Source organism: Heterocephalus glaber, unplaced genomic scaffold (genome assembly GCF_053883595.1).
Source record: "Heterocephalus glaber isolate CG9 unplaced genomic scaffold, H.glaber_assembly_v1.0 deba00001472, whole genome shotgun sequence".
Lineage (NCBI taxonomy): Eukaryota > Metazoa > Chordata > Mammalia > Rodentia > Bathyergidae > Heterocephalus > Heterocephalus glaber.
Genome location: NW_028258315.1, coordinates 77,187,049 through 77,211,914, shown reverse-complemented (window position 1 = coordinate 77,211,914; position 24,866 = coordinate 77,187,049). Strand labels below are relative to the sequence as shown.

The following is a 24,866-nucleotide window of genomic DNA, read 5'->3' as shown; positions in this document are numbered from 1 at the left end:
CAGTGAGGTGGAATGTTTAAGAGATGGGGCCTAGATGAAGGTCTTTAGGCTACAAGGGCCCTCAGAAGAGAGTGTGAGACTCCAAGCCCCATCCTCTTCCTCTCTCTTTCCCTTCATGTCATGTGGTGAGCTGATTGGCTTTAACACACACCCGGAGTGAGGTACTGTCTCTGCATTGAGCCAAAAGCAACAAGACCTACCAATTGAAGGCTGGAGCCTCCAAATCTATGAGTCAAAAAGAAATCTTTTCTCTTTGTAAGATGATTATCTCAGAGATTTAAAAAAATTTTTTTAAACAATGTTCATTAGTCTATGTTTGTAGTACATCCTACTTGTGGGGAGTTGGTACAGGTACCGCTGAGCGATACCCTCATACACTGGGCATCTGTTACAGTGACCCCAGACTCACTAAGGTATCCCCAAGCCTCATCTTTCTCCCTTCCTTTCACATTGATGGTACAGTGTTATGAATGTTTCCTATTATCATCCCACATACGGGTTCTTATTCTGGTTCTTGTTTCTGTTGTTTTTTCCAAGTGACAAATCAAGTGAGAAGGGGCAGAAATTTGTTTATTCCTCATCTTTTGATACTTCAGATTCCATTTGAATTCATTGTGATTTCCTCAAACAATCCTTTGTTTTTTGACTTTCTTCCAACTACTTTAGAAACTCAAGTTTTTGAAGAATTTAATAGCTTCGAATTTAAAACCTTGATCAATTAGCAGTATATAGCATAGAAATTCAGTGTTAGTCTATACCTACATCTCCAGACTAATAGTCTATAATGGGCTAGAAAATTTTATTTAATCATCATGTTTTTATCTTTATTTTTAAACAGCAATGAAAGAAACAATTGTTATCCTTTCAGAGAATACATTATGAGTAAAAATAATTTAACTTTTGAAAACTTAATATTTTAAAATGTTATATTAAAATAAAAATAAGGCATATTGGATTTAGTGATTTTCCCTTTTAAAATTAGCATATTATGATTTATATCAACTGGTTTTAACTAATTGGTGTTAGTTGATGCACTTGATTATAGCTTCTTGGAGAAAAAGTCAAAATCATGTTAGAAGGTCCTATTTGGAAATTTAAAAAATGTAAAAAGTCATGTATATTTATTAAACTGTATGTGTGTTTTTTTAGAAATTTTTAAATCCTCAGATTATTATTCTTTCTTTCAACTAAAGTACTCCCTCACCAGCTTTATTTATCCTTCAGACTCTGTGATTTTAAATAAGTAATCTCTCTGAGTATCATTTTCCTCATCTATACAGCAAGAAGAATGACACCAAACTTTGTCATTTGTGGATTAGCATTACAGATAGTAAAAGCCTAGGACAGATTCTTAATAAATAATAACTATTCTAGTTTACCTTGAGAAATTATCTCCTATGTAATCCTTGGAGAAAATGCTAAGGCAACTTAGAAAAAAATGGGTTTTAAAAAGGTGTGTCATGCAAAAGTCTTCATGTTTAATATTTTCAGTTCTTGATGCCACATATGACTGCATTCAATAATACCGGATTTAGCATTTGATATTTTCTAAGCACTATGAGTTGCCCTTCAGTGGATCTTTGTGGAGCCCTCTGTCTACATTCTCATAACAATTTTCCAACCAAATGATAAATTCCTTGATCCCTGTCTGCTGTGAGTGGAAGTGTAGATGTTTCTCTGTAACTAATAAAGCTAGTCTGCCACAGGAAACAGCATTTACATTTCATTTAGCCCATGTAGACAAGTTTATATGATTCACATTTTTTAAAAGGTGATTTGAAGTTCTTTTAGAAACTACTACTTTAGTGGGGTTCTCTTCTATCATTTTTATAAAATAATATTGGAAGCAGCTTTAATAAATGGCAGGTAGACTTAAGGACACCTTTTTTTCTGTTTAGGTCAAACATGTAGTAGGTGGTCCTTATTTAAAATTTTTCTGATCATTATTGAACATGATGAACTTCTCTGGAACCATTAAAGAAATTGAAATTGAGTAAATAAGATGTAGTTTTGAAATTGAATAGGTGTATATTTGCCCAGGATGTTAAGAAACTATGGCAACACTTGATATTTTGTAATACAAATTATCATTCTCTTTTCAGGTCCCCATTTATTTACTTTACATAAGTCATAGTATTTACATAGTCATATGTGCTTAAAACAAAAATAACTCCTTCAGTTATGAATTTATGGTTGATATCTGGAGGTTCTTTTCTTTCTAGATCCAAATCAACAGGAATTATTGAGACTTTAGATTCCTGTTTGTTGGGCACAGATCCTACTTTGATCAGTTTGAGTAATGATATTGCTTCACTGTCATTAAATCCAATTATGACATTTAGTAGAGTAATATTGTTCATTCACATACAGATGTTCTGACTGGGAATACATTATGTAGTGCTTGCCATATCTTTCTCCTAAATTTCTTTCTTAATGCCTAAGCTTCAAAATGCTTCTGAATTTGAAAAATCATTATTTCAGCCTCTTGGGCTAAAAACTAGGTCTCTATCATTGTCTATCCTTATCTTTTTGGAACAGTATTTGAGATCTAGAACTTTTTTAACATAATCAGGAAATGAGTTGCATATGTATAACTTTACCTATTGATATATATTAAATATACTTTTACAGGTATTAAGTTTGAAAAGGATGAATAAAATCAGTATTTATTTGCAAGACTGCTTTCTCTAAGACTGTTGTTATCTTCTATCATAAATGATTAAGCTTCTTAGAAAATTACTAGAAATTTTTTGTCAAAAACGAGTCTATAAAGTAGTAAATTTTCTTACATTATCCATTTATTTTTTCCTAATTCCAATCCCAATCATCCTTCCAGTTCATCTTATGTTTTCCATCCCTCATTAAATGCTATCTGGGTCTTGTTATGGGTACCAGATCTTTGCATCTTCTCCCTCCTTCCCTTTCCAACCATCTCTCCACATGAATGTTAGATCAGCCTTCTAAAGACTATCTTTGAGGTCATTTTCCTCCCATTCAAAAACAAGGTCTGTGGAGAACTAATCTTAAAACAACTATTTTAGACTTTTTACCTGTTCCTGTTCAGTCCACTAGACAACTCACAAAACCTCTTTTGCTGAAAAGGCCTTGATAACTCTGACTTTTCCATTTCACCCATTTTCACACACAGTTGCCTTGTCTGATGTGCCTCTCACTCCTCCTGTCATCTTCTATGGTCCTATGCACCCCCCAAGTCTGGGATTTAAAACTTTTTCCAATAAAGTCTTCCTTCTTTACTCCAGTCAGTAGTCATCCTTGGTGTTCTGTCTTCATTCCCCTTTGGAACTGCCATACCATCTTACTTGTATAGTATTTGTTATTCTATGTGCATTCTGTTTACAAATTTTGTTCAAGGAAAGGAAAATGTCTTATTTGTCCTTTGGTTCTTTTTTTGATAACAATTTCTAGATCTTGTAAGTTGAATACAGTTGCAGGAACTTTGCTCCATTTAATAAATATCAATTCAGTGTAAATTGTAGGACTTCTTATCAAGCAGTAGCATGATAGTACCACTTCAAGTAATCACATGATAGTGCTACTGGAAAGTAATCTCTGAAATGTTCCCATCTGGGAAGAAAATGAAGCTTCTGATTAAGTAGGTTATAAATTACAACTACAGTGGACCCTTGACTTATGAACTCAATTGGTTCCCGAGGGCTGGTTATAACTCAAGTTGGTTATAAGTCAATACAGCTGGATGTTTACCTGGGTATATGCTATAGATAACAAGAGAGAGATGAATCTGCCATTAACCTAATTAACCCAAGTTGTTCATATGTCGCTGGTCATAGTTTGAGGGTCTACTGTAGTTGATTAAGACTTAAACTGAAACATGGTTTCACTTGTATAGCAAATTCTACTTAAATACAATGCTTTTAAATCAATTGTCAGCATTTTTTCAAATATATATATATGCTAATTATTTGCTGTTACACAATCTAGTATAAGATTTCTGGGACGAAGGGAAACTCAGAAAAATACTAGGAAAACTAGTCTAGTCTATTATGAAAGAAGAACTTACAGCTCCACAGAATACACTAGCAGAGGGATGTATTCTTAGGCTAAGTTGGTTGTTTTCAGGTATAAAAGTGAGGGGAGCAGACAGAGCATGTCATAAGGCTGTCCCTTCCTTTTGTCTTCATCATTAACCTTGACCATATCTCTTTATCTACAAAGAGAAGTGCAAAGAGGGATCTTGGTTTGGCAATGACCCAGATGAAGGGAAATTAAAACTATTTGCAGAATCACCTGATCGTGTTGTACACTAACCCTCTATTTCCTCATAGTATCACCTCAGAAATGAGAAGGGCTATTTGACATATGAAAAAAGTGTGTCATGATGAGGAATTGCTGGAGAATAGTGCGTTCTCACCCTTGCAAGGCTCCCCAGCCCTGTGGACTGAATACTTTGCTTTGTGACATTCTCATCCTATCTTTATTTTGGATTTAATTTTATTGTAAAATGACTGAACTGTTTTGCAGTAAATGCTTCCAACTCAAATGCACCTCTTTATTTTTTGCACCTTCTAAAACTAAAATTTAGAGATATTTTTGATAACTTTCTTTCATGTTATCAAATATATATCCTATTTTTCTTTCAATTTAAGGGTGATAAGGAGCATTCTTTTGATGTTTTGAAGCTAAATGTTCATTATGTTTCAGACAAAGGTATAAGATTGCTACTTTCTAAGACCTAAAAAAATAAAAATTCTTTTACATAAAGGTTAATATTTTATGAGACTCAATTTATAATTATAGAAAACCATCTAAGAATGAAGGATTGGAGACTGAAGTGTTACATATATTGATATTTAGGAAAGACCACTCATAAAACTTTCATATCTGCTTTGTCTTTCTTGATCTAGAGCAGTGGGGAAAAACCTATGGCACATATGCTGCAGCTGTCTGTTATTATTGAAAGCTCTAAAAGGTGCACCATCACTAGTCTAGAAAGTTTATGTCTGGAGACAGTTTTGGTTTGTTTCACTAAGAGGGCTTTACATTGTTGCTGGTACTCAAAAATCACTTGCATGAAATATGGTTCAGTTGAGAACAGTGTATTTCTCTAGCATAAGCAAACTGCTGCCCTTTCCTGGATCACATTAAGCAGAGAGTCTGGGGTAGAAATAAAATTGAAGAAACTGAAAACTGAAGATTAGCACATTTCAATTTCTAGAGGCAGTATATTTAGATTGTTGATGTGCTGTTTTCCATTTTATACATGATGAATAAAAGTGATAATCTCCATGCTAAGAGTATTTGCAATGATTGACCACTACAGATGTTTATAGAGCCTGGAACAACAAAAGACCAAATTAATGTATGTGCTATGTTCTTGTCCCTGGGAAAAATACTGGGAGGGGGTCTGACTACTTGGCTATGTAATGTAACTCAGTAGCTCCCTAGTGTACGTAGCAATGATGAGCATGCTTTCTGCATTCCTTTCCCCTATTTAAGTTCTGTTAGGGCAAATGTATGTTTTTAAGTCTTGGTTGAAAAGTTCCATAACTATTTTGACCTATTTAATTCTCATTTTGAAAAATTGCAAAGTAGTTCATTTAGTGAACTATTGGTTTTACCTATAGTAGCAAATGAGCAGTTTAATTTCATTCTTTTATTGATTATGTGGTAATAGGTATATATATGGCCATGTGTTTTTAAAAATGAGTAATTATCACTATGTCCCAGTAGTCAATGTAAAGGGCATTTGTACTCTAGGTCGTAAGTTTGCACTGTATCTTCTTTTCCTGGGACATGGCCAGAAATTTGAATGATATTGTGAATGAACATAGGATTAAACTTATTGAAAAGTTTAAAAATAATTTGTTGGACACGGACCAAGATGAAATAAGTCCTGCAAGTTAGGATTAGCTTATATTTTTCTCTAGTTCTTATGCACTTAAGACTGATCACCAAGCCTGAAATTCCCAGTTGCTATGCCATGGCTACTTAGAGGGACAGAGGTAGGAGGCATTGTGAGTTATCGTCCCAGGTTCTCTCAATCCCTGTTGCTCTATCTGTGTGCCCTTCCTGGCTGTGATATGCTTTTGTTATCCATACCTTCACCTGTGATTCTTCTTCACAGGGCTGTTGAGTTATTGGAGCCACTTTGCCAACCCGAGTAGGGAGCCAGCAGTCTCTGGAAGTTTAAGACACTTCTGGGAAATCCTTAACTGGGATTAGCAGTTGTGAGAGTATGCAAGTCTAACTGGCTTTCCTCAGATCAGGCAGACTAAGGCATCTTACACTGCACACACTCCTGTGGGATCTACCTGCAGGCATTCTCCATAGGTTGGTCTAGATATCACGCCATTGGTTGGTTCTTTCCTTTCCCTGCTGTGGTTCTTCACCAGTGTACTGATCTCTCCTAACAGTACATCATGAAAAAGCACATGGACAGTGAAATCTTTATCTCAGAGTCAGCTTCGGGAAGCCAGATCTCAGCTAGGATTGTTTGAAAGTAGAAGTGCACAGACTCTATCCTTTAGCTGGCTCAGGTCTTATTTGTCACTACAAACTTTCAAGAAGATGCTACAGTCACAGGAGGTCCAGAGGACCAATGCACATTGCCAATAACTGGATGATCTTAGTAATTCATGTATGAATCATTACATATGAATTTCTATGCTTTTAATTGATACAGGACAACTTTTAGAATTGCTGAGTGAATTTGCCCCATCACATGGAAGCCCTACCTGCAAGCATTGCTTCTTGTTTTCTGTTGCCAGTGTTCTGGGTCAGCAACTCCAGGGAAATGCTGCCTGCAATCTCCTTCGAATTACTGTGCTTTAACCATTCATGTCCACTCCTGGCAGGTTGTTCTCTGCTGTGAGAGGCCAGGCAGTAGCGGCAGAAGGGTTGGGCCTTTGCTCCAAGAGAAAACCATCAAAAAGCCTCTTGGCTCAGGCCCATGCCCTGGCACTTTGCTCCTTTTAAGAACTTATCTTTTGTATTTTTCTCCAGATTCTTTGGACTAACTTATATTTTGGCTTTTCTCTTTACAATGTCAGATCATATTTTCTTTCCTTTTGTCTATTGTAATTTTAAATAAAATCTGTAATGTATACCTATGGACTCAGAAACAAAATTATGATATTTTCAAGTTTTTAAAATGCATTTTTGTACATATATGCATGTGTGTACACAAACATGTTTGGAGTAGGGTGGGGTTGTGTTTCAAAAGAAAGATTTACCACTAGATTTATTATTAATGTTAAAAGCAAGAAATGCCAAAAAGGTTTTGCTTTACTTAAATGCTGTTTCACCATTCTTCTTTTTTAATTTGAGAAAAAGATGTTTATCATGGAACTGTGTCCACAAAAGATGGAATAAGAGTCATTTACATTTCAGAAGTTGTGTTGGACATTTTGGCTCAGGGTCTGGTCTAAGGGTAATGTGAGAGACGACAGAAAGAGAGAGAGGGAGAGAAGGAGGAAGAGAGAGAGAGGGAGAGAAAGAGATTTGTTTGGGAAGTAAAGTGATGGAGTGGGAGCTGAAAGCATTGCAAGGAGCACTAGTATTGGAATTTGAGAGGCAAGACCACTAATCCACCCGTTCTTTCCTAAACACAGACGAAGTAAGCACTGCAAAACAAGCTGTGAACTGGTGGAGAGATCTCAAGCAGACTGGCTGGGAGTGAGCAGACAGAAAGGGACCAACAGAAGTGTACCTCATAGCAGCAGAGGGGAGGGCACTGGTGACCTGTGGCTCTTATTCTGGTGGATGTGGATGTACAGGGATACGCTGAGGTCATGATGGGGTCTGCCATGCATGGAGTCACTTCTCAGTGGGTCAGGAGCTTCCTCTACAGATTCTCTTTCAGCCTGTGCTTCCTTGTAGCCAGGGCAGGGAACAGAGCACATTAAGAAAAGGCCCTGCCTAAGACATCCATCTTTTCATTTGACTTAGATCAAAGAGTGGCTTTGTGCTCTACAATGCTTTTCCCTTGTGCAAGTTTTGTTCTTTGATTGACAGATTCTAACTGCTTCCTACTTAGAAGAAAACGGAATAGGTTTTATTTTTGAAAGGTACCTATTGCTGGGATTTGAAACCTTAAAATAGAAATTGCCATTTCTTTCACATCTAAAAGATTTGATATAAGAACAAGAGTTTGAGAAAACCAAAGCTTTACAGCACACACACAGTTTTTTTTTTCCAATTCTTTTTTAAAGAGCAGAAAATTACACATAATGCAGTCATTGTTTTTTTCTGTGAAGATAAGATTACTGAGAAGGGAAGTCTCTATGAGGAAATATAAATCCTGTTAGAGAGAACACAACTGGAAGGGGTAATGAAAAACACATCAATATATTGCCATCTGTGGCAATTATTAACTTGTTTCTCCTAGTGTTTGTTTATAATTTAAAGGGAAGCATACTTTTATAGGAACACCAGCTCATAATAAGTCATCAGATAGAATATTGGAGAATGGTGTCACATAAAGGATGGGTCAAAGTACAAAATCCCATAAAGAAGTTTACAGGGAAGTAGGAAGAGTAGGGAAAACAGCCAGGAAATCTGCATGGGGGTCCCATTTGCTTAGAGAAGGAAACTACTAATAATCATATGTGATAATTAAGATAATTTCTTATGTGCCAGAAACTATAGTAATTAAGTCTTTTGCAAATATAATCTCAGTCCCTGCAGTGCATCTATATGTTATGTGTTATTTTTTTCATTTATAAGTAATGAAGCTTAAAGAGAGTAATTTATTTATTGAATATCTCACCGTTAGTTGCTATTAGGAGTTAATACTTGAAGGCATATCAGGCTTGAGCAGCAGCTGGTAAAGGTAAACAGTAAAAGCAAAAGATGTAAAAGTTTGGATGTTTGGTTAACTGTGATGGAAATTATAAGAACACGTGTGACAGGAGTATAGGGCCAGCACCAAGTTACCACAGCCATGGGTATGAAGCACTAAGGTTTCTGGGCTAGATACTGAGGAAGGAATTACAGCTAAAAGAGCTGTTATGAACAAAGTTAAAAGGGGGAAAAAGACTGGTACTGAAGATGATTCTGCACAGAGTAAGTGGGGCAGAGGCAGGAAGTTCCTGACCAGTGGAGGCTCAGGCTGTGACCCCAAGAGCAGGGAAAACTGAATTGATTAGATTGTGCTCTCTTCCTATGAGAACACTGTGGGAAACATTTATGGGGACCTGTACTTTCATTTAGGTTCATACTGGACTTACATGGTTGGCTTTTGAAGCTAAACATTTTCATAGGATTTAATCAGGTAACCAACTCATCAGTCTTGGCAAATATTTTCAGAAATCTATGAAATTTCTCTTCTTCTTTCTTTCATCATACTCGCTATACAGTTATTTTTTTCTCCTTGGAGATATTTAAATAACAGAGGAGGAAGTAGAGGAATAGAGTAATAGGGGAACATGTTGTTTCCTTTTCAGTAAGAAAAATAGAACATTCTAAAACAGTTTTGCTTATTGAGGAGGCAAATGGTCACTAGTGAAAAAAGAAGCAGAATTTTATGTTTACAATAAATAATTCAAAGAAGACAAGAGAAACCTTATCAAACATTTTCATACTCATTTTTCTCAGTTGCTATGTGTAGCCTGTGATATTAAAATGCTGTAAAGACATTTAAAATTATAATTTACTTTCTAAAAATATAATAGAGTTGAGATTAATGTGAATATGTTCAGGTTAGCTTTCTCCTTGTTTACATGGAGACCGCCATTGTAGACCTAGGTGGTGGGACGCTCACCATCTCTGCTACATCCTTTCTATTCTCTACGGCTACCTTACCACCAAATGAAAAAGGAAGATTAGAGAAGAAGGAATGAGCACTGCTTCCACTTAGTTAATTTTTTATAAAAATGTATAACTTTATTATCATTCACTAAACACAAACATATACAAAAATTAAAATTATTCAAAGAAAAGCAGTGCAAGGGAAAAAGCTATAATAATATTCATATATAATAGAACTCAACCAAAGCAAAACTGAAAAGTACTTAAACATTTTTCCATGTAATTTAAAAAATAATCTCAAGCATTAACAAGACATCAAAGGATGTAATTTGTTTTAGAAAGATTTTCAAAACTAATATTGAACAAATAGTGGGCTGGAAAAAAAAATCTAATTGGCTAGTAGACTCCACATAGAACAAATTTTTTAAATTTAAATTTCAATACAGTCATGTGACACGTGATGGAAATATAATCTGAGAAATATGTTATTAGGCAGTTTCATCCATGTGTATTGCAAAGTACCACAAAGAGTACCAACTTCTAAGTGCAAACTGAGAAGGTATACGTCAATCATCTGTGATGGCCCCTTGATATTATCCAAATACGCAGTTAAACACGAGATACGTGAGGCTACCACTGACATAGCAGCACATTGTTTTACAGTAAACTCTTTTATATAAGTAGGATTATGCTCAAAAGGATGAAAAGCACAGCATGTTATGATAAGTACATAAAACAGTAACTGTCATTTTTCACACTGTCGAGTACTGTGTACTGTACATAGTTGTATGTGCTTCTTCTGGAAACACACCTTTCTCTCCTTTGATCTCAGTGACTCTTCTTTCCCAAGCCACTGATGAGCTCCAGCCTAGTCTTTATCTACATCTCTTCCTATAGTTTTAAACACAATCTATATATGGATTCTTTCCAGATTCCAGCCTGTAACCTGATCTCTCCCCTTCCCCTCCCTGCCTTTGAACCTTTTCTTCCTGTTTCAGATTATCAGTTATTTGTTTTAATCATTTTAATCCTTAATTACACTTAGTTAATTTTGACTATGTTAAATTATTAGTTGCCTGAGCCGTTTTTCAATGATTCCTTAGGATAAAATTTCATAAAAGCACAAAGATTAAAACAATGCATTTTTTCATGGTGCAATTTTGAAGGTTCATTATAAACTTATTTTCTCTCTTTTGACTTTTAAAAATGAAATATGTGGTGGGTATATATATATATAATATAATATATACAATAATATAATATATAATTATATAATACATATATTATGTGAATTGTAAAGCAAAATGTCATGTAAATATCATGAACCTCCTAGCCAGTTTAAGAAATGGATCATGATGTGTAACCTTTAAAATAACTTGAGGTGGAGGAAAGCCTTTGGCTTTGGCCGCAGGTGGTGGGAGGACTCCCGTGGTTCCTGCTGCTTGGCCTCAGTAGGTGAGGCAGGAAGGCACGGAGGCAAGCAGGTGGTCAGCAGCTCTCAGGCAGGCACCAAGGTTCTCCTCGACGTCCCTCCCCCCACACTGTGGCTTTCCCATAAAGGGGTGGGTAAGGAGATGCCCCTCATAGGGATAGCACAGCACATCCACAGGGTCAAAGGCAGAGGTGGGGACCACTCTTATCAGGTCCCAGTTGAAGCCCAGTACAGGGGAGTCAAAACTGGAAGCAATACAAATTGCTAACTGCAGATGGACACGTGAACAATTCATAGTTCATCCAACCAATGGCATGTGATGGCTCAACCACTGACAAGAAACAGCACACATAAAAGCCAGCAGGGTTATGCTGATGGAATAATCTGCAAAAAACAAAAAAACTACATGCTGAATAGTCACAGCTTTCCTGCATCTAGAAAGTACAAACTGTCTACCTGGTACACAAAGTACATGGTCTGCTTGGGATGGGAGGACAGAAGGTGATTACAAGTGGCCACAAAGAGAGATTCAAAGTACTGTACATCATCATCATCATTGTGGCGATGGTTTGTAGAGTCTACAAAGACTGTCTTATGGTCACCACATACTATCCTGCCTTACTCTATGATACATTACTGAGTACTGTGCTTTGGCTTTAAATTCATTAGCTAAAAATGAATAATCATTTATGTGTACGTCAAAGCTGCAACCTATTATGGACGCACCACCACCCCAGAGGTTACAATTTGAAGCCAACATTTCTACCTTTTAGAGATTATTGTGGAAATTTCTGGAATGGTTCAGTACTCCTTATTTAACTGAAAATGATGATATAATCAATCCAGAAAGAAAAGTATTTTAAAAATTCACAGCTCTCTAAGTATAAATACCCAGCACTGCAACTTCAGAGAAAATGGCTCCTATGTATGGAAAAGACCTTTTTGCACTGTGCTTGCCACATGCAAAGTATCATTGCACACATGTTGCTTTAAAAGTGAAAATGTTTAGGTCTGGGGATTTAGCTCAGTGGTTCCTGCGCCTGCCTCACAAGAGCAAGGTCCCAAGTTCGATCCTGGGTACCCCCCGCCCCAAAAAAGTCAAAATGTCACCAATGCGTAATATCATAGAAAGCTTTCCTAGTTTTTCTTTTGCTATTTCTAAATCACACACTTAATCAGGCAAGATGGTGCTTGAGTGTAATCTCAGCATTCTGGGCAGCTGAGGAAGAAGATCACAAGGTGTAGTCCAACCTGATCAATGTAGTGACCTAGTAAGACATTTTGTGGTATCTGAAAAAGTGTCAGAGGATATAGTTCAATGTGAAGATGCAGGGTTCAAGACTCAGTACTGCAAAACTAATACAGTAGTTAGATAGATGATAGATTAGATAAAAAGATGCATAGATACTTAGATAAAAATAAATAGCCATTGATTTATTTAGTATGAAGAAAAAGATGGGCCATAGGGTTTTTATATCACAGGGGGAACTTTGTTTGCAGAAGCCCAAGACGTGACCTCACTTCTTTGGCAACATCTCCAAACAGAACTTGGAACCCTTGCTAACGGACATCACAATCTAGTAACTGCCATCTCCCGAGCTCACTTGGTCGGAGACAGTCAACAGCGAACATGCTGAGCTGCTTCTCCACTTCGAGAGGCCGCAGCCTCAGGACCCCAGGCAGAGAAAGTATCTGTGAAAGATTAAGAAGATGGCTGACTCCATCCAGACACTGCAGGCCACACTGCAGCAGCCACACGACTGTCACAGACACCCCAGGGATGGTCTCCCCGGGAGTGACCACAGTGACCTACCAAAATCAAGGTACCCCAGTGAAGGCTCCCTAAGCCCAAATACCAATGGTACAGAAACTGGGAAGAGTCCAGGGCAAGTATTACCAGGCCCAGAAACACCCAGTAGCTCTGGGCAGGTCTCCCCAGAGCCAGGCACAAAAATCCTAGAGAGTCAAAGTCCAGGGGGGATACCGAAGTCACAGCCACTGGCCCCCGAGAGACATTGAGAATCCTGGTGTACATCCACCCAGGCCTGGCTGCCACTACTGGACACATCTTCACAGAGAGCCTTGCAGAATTCCAGTCAGTGTGGTCCCTGCAGGCAGTCAGGCCACTTTTGTTCTCCAAGCCCTTCCTGCCTGTTTCCCTGGGCAGCCAACCTGTCTATGGTCCCTTCTTCCCGGGCACCTCTACCACCCACACCTCTACCCGATTGGCCCTGATTTTGGGCAGAGACATCATGACAAGGTCTTTTGAGAATTCCATCCCTGTTGAGGGCCTGTGTGATAAAGATCAAGATGTGTGGTGTTTGGACAGTAAACAGCTTTTCACCACAGATTGGGTAGGTGAGGTGGGTAGGTGAGGAACGAGACTCATATACTGTGTCACCTCAGCTGGAGTTAGAACAAGCCATTAGGCTTTCTGAGCTACAGAAGGATTCTGAGCTCTTAATTCATTCATCACCTTGTATGCCAGAACATCCTAAAGTGCCTTGTCCAGGAGAAGAGAAATCCATCCACCACAGAGCTAAAGGCTGCTGGAGAAAGCTGTATTGTGCGAATGGCCGTGCTTTTCAGGCCAAACGCTTCAGCAGGTGAGCTTGCTGTGCTGTCTGCACAGACCGTGTAGGGGGACTTGGCCGCCAGGTATATAAGTGCACCAACTGTAAACTCTCAGTTCGCAAGAAGTGCCACAAACTTGTCACAGTTGAATGTGGGCAGCATTCTTTACCATCAGAGCCCATGGTGCCAGTTGATCCATCATCCATGGCTTCAGACCCTGCACACACAGCGATCCCACATAACCTTTCACCTCATGAGGCTTTAGAACAAATTGATGAAAAGAATGAGGCAGGGAACAACAGGGAAAGTGGCAAGGCTTCACCTAGTTTAGGTCTTGAGGACTTTGATTTGCTCAGTGTGATTGGCAGAGGAAGTTATGGGAAAGTATTGTTAGTCCAACTGAAAAAATCATCCTATGTATGCAGTGAAAGCCTTGAAAAAAGAGCGTGTCAACATTGATTGGGTACAGACAGAGAAGCACGTTTTGGAGCAGACATCCAATTGTCCTTTTTTTTTTATTAAATTCTTTTATTGGTACATTTTAGGTACACAACATAATTACATTTCTCATTGGGAATTGTACCTTTACATAATGCATCTTTATTCTTATTCTTTCCCCATTCCTAGCCCTCCCTTCACCCCCTCCACCCTTCTCTATTACAAAGACTTTATTTCCATTTTTTCCATTTCTCAGCATTTTTCCTTTCCCTTCTTTCCTTTCCCCTGCCCCTCCCACTACCCCTATCCCCTTGGACCTTTTCTTCCTATTTTGCATCATCGATTATTCATTCTAATCATTGGTACATTTTAGGTATACAATATAATGACATTCATCATTGGAAATTTGCATCTCTACATAATCTCTCTTGGTTCTTATTTTTCACCCTTGCCCAGCCCTCCCTTCAACCCCTCCATTCCTCCCTATTCACGAAGATTTTGTTCCTATTTTTCCATTTTCTCATATTAATCCCATTCCCTTCTTACCTTTTCTCTAGCCCTCCCACTTCCTTCCCCTTTGCCCCTTTTCTTCCTATTTCACATTACCTATTATACCTTTTAGTCCTTATTTACACTTTCAGTTTCTCACATTAGAGAAACTATTCGGTATTTATATATGTGTGTCCTATTTATTTCACTTAAGAGTATCGCCTCAGTGTGCATGCACTTAGCTATAAATGTCTCTAATTTCTCATTTTTTATGGCTGAGTAGTACTCCATTTTATTAAAAAACCCACATTTCCTTTATCCAGTCTCCAGTTGATGGGCATTTGGGCTGTTTCCAAGTTTTAGCTATCTCAAGCTGCTGCTATGAACATGGGCACACATATATCACTGTGGTGTGATTCTTTTAATTCTTTGAAGAAGATCCCCAGCAGTGGAATAGCGAGGTCAAATGGGACTCCCAGTCCTAGTTTTTGAGGTATCTCCGTACTGATTTCCACAGTGGTTGCACCAGTCTACACCCACCAGCAGTGGAGCAGGGTTCCTCTTTCCCCACAGCCCCGCCAGCATTTGTTATTTGTTAATTTCATGATAGCAGCCATTCTTTCTGGAGTGAGCTAGAATCTCAGCGTTGTTTTCATTTGCATCTCTTGAATGACCAGTGATGTTGAACATTTTTTCATGTATTTATTTGCTATTTCTACTTCTTTGTCTGAGAAATGTCTGTTCATTTCAGATGCCCATTTTTGGATTGGGTCTTTAAATTTGAGAGGTCTGATCTTTTTAAGTTCTTTATAGATTTGAAATAGTAGACCTTTGTCTGAGGAAGAGCAGATGAAGATTTTTTCCCACATTGTGGGTTGTCTCTTCACACTGCTGGTGGTTTCTCTTGCTGTGCAGAAGCCTTTTAATAAGAAGAGATCCCACTTGTTGATTGTTCATGCTAGTTCACGGGCAACTGAGGTTTTGTTCATAAAATCTTTTCCTACACGGATGTCTTCAAGGGTTCTACCTAACCTCTGTTCCAACTGGTTCAGAGTTTCTATTTTAATATTTAGATCTTTAATCCATTTTGATTTTAGTTTAGTGCATAGTGAGAGATATAGGTCTAGTTTTAATCTTTGGCAAGTTGAAACCCAGTTTTTTCCAGCACCATTTATTAAAGAGGCTATCTTTCCTCCAGTGAGGGTGTATGGCTCCTTTATCGAAGATGAGATGGCTGAGTGTGTCTGGTGTTGTTTCTGCTTCTTCTAATCTGTTCCACTGGTCCTCAGGTCTGTTTCTTTGCCGCTACTGTGCTGTTTTTATCACAGTAGCTTTGTAGTATAGTTGCAGGTTGGGGATTGTGATACCCCCTGCCATGTCTCTGTTACCTAGAATTGCTTTTGCCATTCTGGGTTTCTTCTTGTTCCAAATGAATTTTTGGATTGTTTTCTCGAGGTCCATGAAGTATGCTGCTGGGATCTCATTTGGAATTGCATTGAATCTATATAGAAGTTTTGGAAGTATGGCCATTTTCACTGTATTAATCCTTCCTACCCAGGAGCAGGGGATGTCTGTCCATTTTCTGATATCATCTTCGATCTCTCTTTTCAGAGTGCTATAGTTTTCAGAGAAGAGGTCTTTGATTTCTTTCGTTAGGTTGATTCCTAGGTATTTCAGTTTTTTGGATGCTATTGTGAGAGTAATTATTTGCCTTATTTCTCTCTTAGTGAGTCTGTCATTCGTGTAGAGGAAAGGTATTGATTTTTGTGTGTTGACCTTGTCACCAGCTACTTGACTGAATTTGGTTATTAAGTCTAGAAGACTTTTGGTGGAGTTCTTGGGGTCTTCTATATAGAGTATCATGTCATCTGCAAATAATGACAATTTGACTTCTTCATTTCCTGTCCTTATTCCTTTTATTTCTTTCTTTTGTCTAATTGCCGTGGCTAATGTTTCCAGAACTATATTGAACAAGAGTGGTGATAGTGGACATCCTTGTCTTGTTTCTGATTTGAGTGTGAAGGATCTCAGTTTTTGACCATTTAGTATGATATTGACTGTTGGTTTTTCATAGATGGCTTTTATCAATTTGAGGTAGAGACCATCTATTCCAAGTTTTTGTAGGGTTTTTATCATAAATGCATGTTGGATTTTTGTCAAATGCTTTTTCTGCATCTATGGAGATAGTCATATGGTTTTTGTCCTTGGCTGTATTGGTATAGTGTATTACATTGGTTGATTTGCTTATGTTGAACCATGTCTTCATCCCCGGGATGAATCCCACTTGATCAGGATGTATGATCTTCTTGATGATCTTCTGCATTCTGTTTGCCATTATCTTATTAAGGATTTTTGCATCTATGTTCATTAATGAGATTGGCCTATAGTTCTCCTTTTCGGTTGGGTCTTTCTCTGCTTTGGGGATCAAGGTGATGCTTGTTTCCAGAAATGAATTTGGGAGTATTGCTTCCCTTTCAATTTCATTGAAGAGTTTAAACAGTAATGGCAGCAGTTCCTCTCTAAATGTCTTGTAGAATTCAGCAGTGAAGCCATCAGGGCCTGGGCTTTTCTTAGTTGATAAGTTTTTAATTACATTTTCAATTTCATTGGTTGATACTGGGTTGTTCAGAATTTTTAGGTCTTCTTCATTCAGCTTTGGTAATTCACATGTATCTAGGAATCTGTCCATTTCTTCTGTGTTGTCCATCTTATTGGCGTATAGGTTCTGGAAGTAGGTATTGATGATCCTCTGGATTTCTGCTGGGTCTGTTGTAATTTCACCTTTTTCATTCCTAATTGCCTAGATTTGGGCCTTTTCTTTCCTTTTTCTGATAAGGTTGCCTAAGGGTTTGTCAATTTTGTTGATTCTTTTGAAGAACCAACTCTTGGCTTCATTGATTTTTTGTATCATTCTCTTAGTCTCCATTGCATTGATTTCACCTCTGATCTTTATAATTTCCTCCCTTGTATGAGCTTTGGGGTTGTCCTGCTCTTCTTTTTCTTTTATTTATTTATTTATTTATTTATTTTTTATTTTTTCCCCATTAAATTTATTGATACATTTTAGTTATAAAATACAGTTACATTCATCATTGGGATCTTGTACCATTACATGAGTGTCTTGGTTCTTATTTTTTTCCCGTTCCCTTGCCCTCCCTTCATCCCCTCCACCCTTCCCTATTTGCAAAGACCTTGTTTCCATTTTTTTCCTCTTCTCATATTTTTTCCTTTTCCTTTTTTCCCTTCCCCTGCCCCTCACAATTCCCCTGCTCTTTTAGACCTTTTCTTCCTGTTACACAATATCAGTTATACATTTTTAAATTTACAATATTAAGATCTAGGAGACATAAGCACAGATTTTACAGAATTTAAAAGGATATAGAAAGCATATTACAAAAATCTTTTTTGAAATAAATTTGACAACTTCTAAGAAGTAACTTAGAAGACAAATTAATGAAACTAACTCTGGAGGAAGTATAAAATTTGAATAGCACCTATTAAAGATTTTAAGTATATTCCTAGCTTGAAAACCTACCTATATGACAACAGCAGGCTCATAGACGTTTTAACTGATAAATTATATCAAACAATTAAAGCAGAAAAAAGAAGGAACACTTCTCCCCTCAGTTTAGGAACTCAACATTGTGCTAATCCTAAAACTGGATAAAGATAATAGAAGAAAAAAGTATGAACATAGATAGAAATTTGTTTAACAAAACAAACTTTTAGAAGTCAGATCTGGCAGTATGTAGAAAGTGGTTTTATTATAGGGATGGCAGTGTTGGTTCAGCATTGGAAGATCTACCCCCAAAAGTAATCATTTTAACAGAGGAAAGGAAAAAGCCATATGATCCTGTCACTAGTTGGAGAAAGTATTGGACTAAATTCTACAGCTGTTCATGGTAAAAGCTATCAGGAGGCTAGAAGTAGAACCTTCTCAACAGATCAAAGACATATACTCCATACTTCCAACAAAAACTCCTTCTATGAATGGAGACGATACAATGCTTTCTCCCTAAAAGTGGGGAACAAGGGCATATATGCCTACTCTTCATCTGTCCATTAGACTTTGAAACATAGGTCTAAGCCAAAATAGTCTGGCAATAAAATGACACAACTAGGATAGGATTGGCATGGCAGAAGCAAAATCTTTATATGTAGATGAAATGATCATCTACAGAGAAAATAGTAAGAAATCTCTAGGAGCCCCTAGAACTTGAACTTGAATTTAGCAGGATTAGAAAACACAAGGTATATATAAAAATTCAGGTTTGTGTATACTTGCTATAGATGAACAACTGGATATCGAAATTTAAAAGTTATGTAGGAGTACAAAGGACCCAGAAAAGCCAAAAACAAAAACAAAAACAGTGTTGGAAGATGTTTAGCACCCAATTTTAAGACTTCTTCTAAAGCTACAGTAATCAAGGCAGTGTTAGTGTAAGGAAAGACATATAGATCATTTGAATAAAACAGAGAATCTAGAAATAGAACCACACATATATGGTCCACTGAGTTTTGAAAGATTATTTAGCATTAGAATTTTACAGAATATAAACTCGATTCAAGAGCCGAGGAAGAGATAGTGTCTTCAGCAAACGGTACCAGAACACCTGGTATCCGTATATAAAAAATTAACCTCAACCCTTTATTTCCATACATGAAAATAACTTGAAGGGATCTATGAACCTAAATAAGAAAGCCTAAAAGTATAAAACTTTAAGAAGAAATTATAAGGGAAAATATTTATGAATTCAGGGTAGGCAAGAACTACCTAGAATACAAAAACATGATGTATAAAAGAAAAAAATGATAAATGAGATTCCATCAAAATTTAGAACTTTAAATGACATCATTAAAATGAAAAGTAGTCCTTAAACAGACCATATTTACAATGCATATAACCTATGATGCTCTTCTTTTTCTAATAGCTTGAGGTTCAGCATCAGGTTGTTTAAATGGGCTTGTTCTGCTTTCCTAATATGTGTATTCACTGCTATGAATTTCCCTCGTAAGACTGTTTTCATTGTGTCCCATACATTCCGATATGTTGTATTGTCATTGTCATTTAATTGAAGGAACTGTCTGATTTCTTTTTTAATTTCCTCTGTGACCCATTGGTTATTCAGAAGTGTGTTGTTCAATTTCTACGTGTTTATGTAATTTTTCAAGTTTCTTTTGCTATGGATCTCCAATTTCATTGCACTATGGTCTGATAATATACAGGGGATAACTTCAATTCCTTTGCACTTACTTAAACATGTTCTGTGTGTATGTGGTCTATTTTTGAGAATAACCCATGTACAGCTGAGAAGAATGTGTATTCTGATTTTGTGGGTGGAAGACTCTGTAAACACCTGTTAAGTTCATTTGTTCAAGAGTTCGATTGAGTTCTAGTATTTCATTGCTCATTTTTTGTCTAGTTGGTCTATGTATTTGTGACAGTGGGGTGTTGAGGTCCCCCACTACAATTGTATTAGTGCATATATGACTTTTCATGTCCATTAGTATTTGTTTTATATAGTTGGGTGCACTAGTGTTTGGTGCATAGATATTTATGATTGTCATCTCTTCCTCTTGGATTGTTCCCTTTACAAGGATGTAATGTCCTTCTTCATCTCTCTTAATCAGTGTTGGTTTGAAATCTACTTGATCTGCAAAGAGGATAGCTACTCCTGCTTTTTTTTTCGGGTTCCTGTCGCATGCAGTATTGTTTTCCACCCTTTAACTTTCAGTCTATGAGTTTCCTTTTGAATGAAATGTGTTTCTTGTATGCAGCATATTGTTGGATTTTGCTTCTTGACCCATTCTGCCAGTCTATTTCTTTTGATTGGTGAATTGAGACCATTAACATTGATGGTTATAACTGAAACACATTGACTTGTCATTGCCATGACTTTTTCTTTTTGTTGGGTTCTCCCCCTTTACATTTAATTTCTTGTTGTTCCAGATGGGTTCATTCTGCTTTGCTTCCTGGGGTTGTGATCCTCAATGTCTGTTCCTAGGATATTGTGTAAAATTCTTTGGAGTGCTGGTTTGGTATTCACGAAGTTCCTAAGGTGCTTTGTCATGAAAGTATCTTATTTCTCCATCAATTTTGAAAGATAATTTTGCAGGGTACATCAATCTGGGTTGGAGGCTGTTTTCTTTTAGGGCTTGGAATATGTCACTCCAAGCTCTTCTTGCCTTGATGGTTTGTGTTGAGAAGTCTGGTGTGATTCTGATGGGCTTTCCTTTGTATGTGATTTGTTTCTTTTCTCTAACTGCTTGTAGAACTTTGTTCTTCTGTTGAGTTTCTGGAATCTTAACAATTATATGCCTATGTGTAGATTTTTTTTGATCAAGGCTATTTGGAGTCCTATATGCCTCACTTACGTGTATGCCAAGCTCTTTCCCCCTGCTTGGGAAGTTTTCTGCCATTATTTCTGTGAAGAGTTTTTTTTATGTCATCTGCACTCTCTCCTCTTTCTTCATTGACTCCAATCAGTCTTATGTTATTCTTCTTTGCATCCTCTAGCAGCTGCTGGATTGATTTCTCATGTTCCCTTATAATTTTGAAGCAATTTTTCTTTCCCTGGTCACTAATTGCAGTCTTATCTTCTATATCTGAAATTCTGTCCTCACATGGGCTCATTCTGCTGTGTAGACTTTCAGTGGAGTTTTTCATCTCCTGGAAATCTATTTGCATCTGTTTTATGGATTCCATTTGTTTCCTATGTTGGGATTTCATCATGTTCTTGAGCTCCTCTCTAGATTTATTAATCATGTTTTGCACTAGGGGCACAGTTTCTCCTGTTATCTGAGAAATTATTTCTGATTTCATTTTTTCCAGATCCCCTTTTATTGCCAGTTCCGTGGGTCCAGGTGGTTGAGTATCAGAGTGTTCCATCTCATTTCCCTTTGGGGTTGCTGTAGGTGATCTGGAAGTCTGGTTTTGAGACTTATTTATGTGTTTTCTCATTTTGACTGGGGGGGTCTGTTGGCACCTGTGAGGATTATCTCCTCTGAGCTGGGTGAGGTGGGACAGGGGCTGGGAGCAGCGGTAGGGATGGTGGCCCAAAAGCCCTTTCCTCTGGGCTAGGAGCAGTGGGAGGGATGGTAGCCGGGAAGCCCCTTCCTCTGGACCAGGAGCAGTGGGATGGCAGCTCAGAAGCCCCTACCTCTGGGCTGGGAGTGGCGGGACTCAGTACAGTGGTCTGGTGGTCCGTTGTCCTCTGCGTCTTTGTAATGTGGAACCCGGTGGCTGTACAGAGGCGCGGGGGGAGGGGGGGTGTCCAGTGCATTGTTGCCCGGGCGCGGGCTGATTTGGCGTGTTCCACGGGACTTGCGACCTTGGTAGGGCATGCACAGACCTGCCTGTCTGCAGCGGACTGATTCGATGTGTCCAATTGTCCTTTTATTGTTGGACTGCATTCTTGCTTCCAGACAGAAAGCAGAGTGTTCTTTGTTCTAGACTACGTAAATGGTGGGGATCTGATGTTTCATATGCAGCAATGAAGAATACATCTTGAAGAACATGTTAGGTTTTACTCTGCAGAAATCAGTTTAGCATTCAACTATCTTCACCAGCAAAGGATACTGTATAGAAATTTGAAATTGGACAATTTATTACTCGACTCAGAAGGGCACATTAAAGTCACTGATTACTGCGTGTGTAAGGAAGGCTTACAGCCAGAAGATACGACCAGCACTTACTGTGGCACTCCTAATTACCTGGCTCCAGAAGTTGTAAGAGGGGAAGATTATAGTTTTGCTGTGGACTGGTGGGCTCTTGGAGTACTGATGTATGAGATGATGATCGGAGAGTCTCCATTCCATCTTGATGAGAGCTCTGAGAACTCTGACCAAAACTCACACAATAATCTCTTGTACGTAATTTTAGAAAGAGACCTTCTCATACCTCGTTGCCTGTCTCTAAAAGCTGCAAGTGTCCTGGAGAGTTTTCTCAACAGGGACCCAAAAGAACAACTGTGTGGTCATCCTAACAGGGGCTTTGCTGATGTTCAGGAGCATCCATTCTTTCAAAATGTTAACTGGCACCTGATGGAGCAAAAGCAAGTAGTGCCCCCCTTTAAACCAAATATTTCTGGCGAATTTGGTTTGGACAACTTTGATCCTCAATTTACAAATGAACCTGTCCAGCTCACCCCAGAAAATAATAACATTTTAACGAAAATTGATGGATATGAAGTTGCAGGTTTTGAGTATATCAATCGTCTATCTGTGTACGAAGAAGAATGGGTCTGAATGAAGAAGGGGTCCTCATATTTCAACTATGCATTCTGCTTTTGTTGCCATTTAGTGCTTGGAAAAACTTGTCACAAGTCTGGATAGACTTAACCATTTCATAATTGTCTAGAAGCTAATTTTAATTTCTTTTTAAAAGTTATATTTAGATATTGTGCATGATTCTTGTAACCTGTAATAGAAGATAGTGAGGATTTTTTGCTAGAGTTTTTTTTTGTTATTTGGCATAAATAACAAGGAGGGACTTGCTTGTTAACCAAACTTGTAAACACATTGTTCCATTTATTAAGTGGAGACATAATGGATAATATTTTTCCTTGTTATTTATTATGCAGGGAGATAATTTGTGTTTTAAGTAGAACATCTTAACTGTGCTTGTTTCTCTCCACACCACATTACCTGTACTTTTAGGCCCCAGTTTATGTATTCTTCAGGGGAATCCAAAAAATAATTTTTAATAAATCTACAGAAAGCACATATGTTACAGTTTTATCTCCTTAATTAAGTTTTTTGTTTAATAGGCTAATGTATGGAAATGATAGTAGAATTCATTTTAGGGGCAAAGTTCCTCAGACTTTTAAAAATTAAAATTAGTGGCTAGATATTTATTTAAATAGTTATCAGATATAGCATTCTTCTGTTTATCTTAGCTCTATTTTTATGCAAAGGACTTGAAAAAGAGAGATCATCTAAATATGTTACAATAGAACAATCTTAATATAATTTAATTTTAGGAAAGTTATCTAGTTTTAAATTTGTAATGATTTAAAATATGTAGGCATTTAATAAATTATTTTTTTTCTCTATTGAATGCTCCATTTCATTAGACATATAACTTTTCCAAAGCTTATGGTCAGATCTTGTCTTTTCTTTAGATAACTAAGTTTGAAAGTAATGGAAACCTCAAAAAAAATGTTTATGTACATTCATGCATTTATTTTAGAGGATAATATGTTTTTCTTAATACCTAGAACTTGCTTTAAAACAAAAAGCAGTATTCATGTCATAAATTTGTAGAGAATTCTGGCATGTTAAAAATACATTTATATTTATGGTCTTTCTTTTAAGTGTTGCTCTATCCTATAGGGCATTTCAGAATGTCACATAATCACATAGGGAGTTATTTATAATGTTTTATTACTGGGCCCACATTAGAACTTTTTGGGGTCTTTGGACCTAGTTCTGAGAAACAATAGAAGCTGTATTCATGGTAAAATATTTTAAGATGATATAAGCAGCCAGTTACAACCTTATGAATATTTTGGAACAGATTTTAAATAAATGACTTCATTAGATATCTTCCCATTCTCACCCCGACAAAATCTTATCATCTTGCAATTTTCTATCAATAATATACAAATGATAAGGATTTTTCTATTCAGGGTGGTCTTTTGTTTTTAAATTTTTTTAAACAAGATTTACTGTATATATTTTATGCAGAATTACATTACAAATATGTTTTTAATTACATACTATTTTTTGCAGTCTTTAAGTGTTATGCCAGTTCTTTTTATATTATGTATGAGTTCTCTAAAAATACCCACCAGAAGCATAAGGCAGTGGACAGTCAGAATGGTTGGTGTCTTAGTGTTCTAAAATAATTTATTTTGCATAAGCCTGTGGTCAGATCATTTTATGTATATGCAGCCTGGATTAAATATCAAGTACCATGCTTGTTCAATGCCAGTACATTAACTTTATAAACTTGTTTTGTTTTGATATTCATAATGTAGAAAGTACTGCCTTGGTCATCATAATGTAATATGTATTTGTGTACCTTCTTTTTAAATGTTAAAAACCTTTAAATAAAACATATAATACTCATCAAAAAAAAAATACCTTGTGCTCCCTGCTGATCACATTCCCTTGTGTCCCTATTAGAGGTAATAAGTATCCAAAAAGTTTTATTCATTGTTTTTCTTTATTATCTTAAAAATACCTATGTATATACCCTTAACAA

General features: G+C 37.1%; 1 protein-coding gene and 1 pseudogene across 1 annotated transcript in view; both read left to right on the top strand.

Annotated features, from left to right (window-relative positions):
- Rarb (retinoic acid receptor beta) overlaps nt 1-24,866 on the top strand; it is a 784,358-nt gene that overhangs the window by 52,967 nt on the left and 706,525 nt on the right. The gene's annotated exons all lie outside the window — the stretch shown is intronic.
- On the top strand, nt 937-24,218 carry LOC110344493 (protein kinase C iota type-like; annotated as a pseudogene).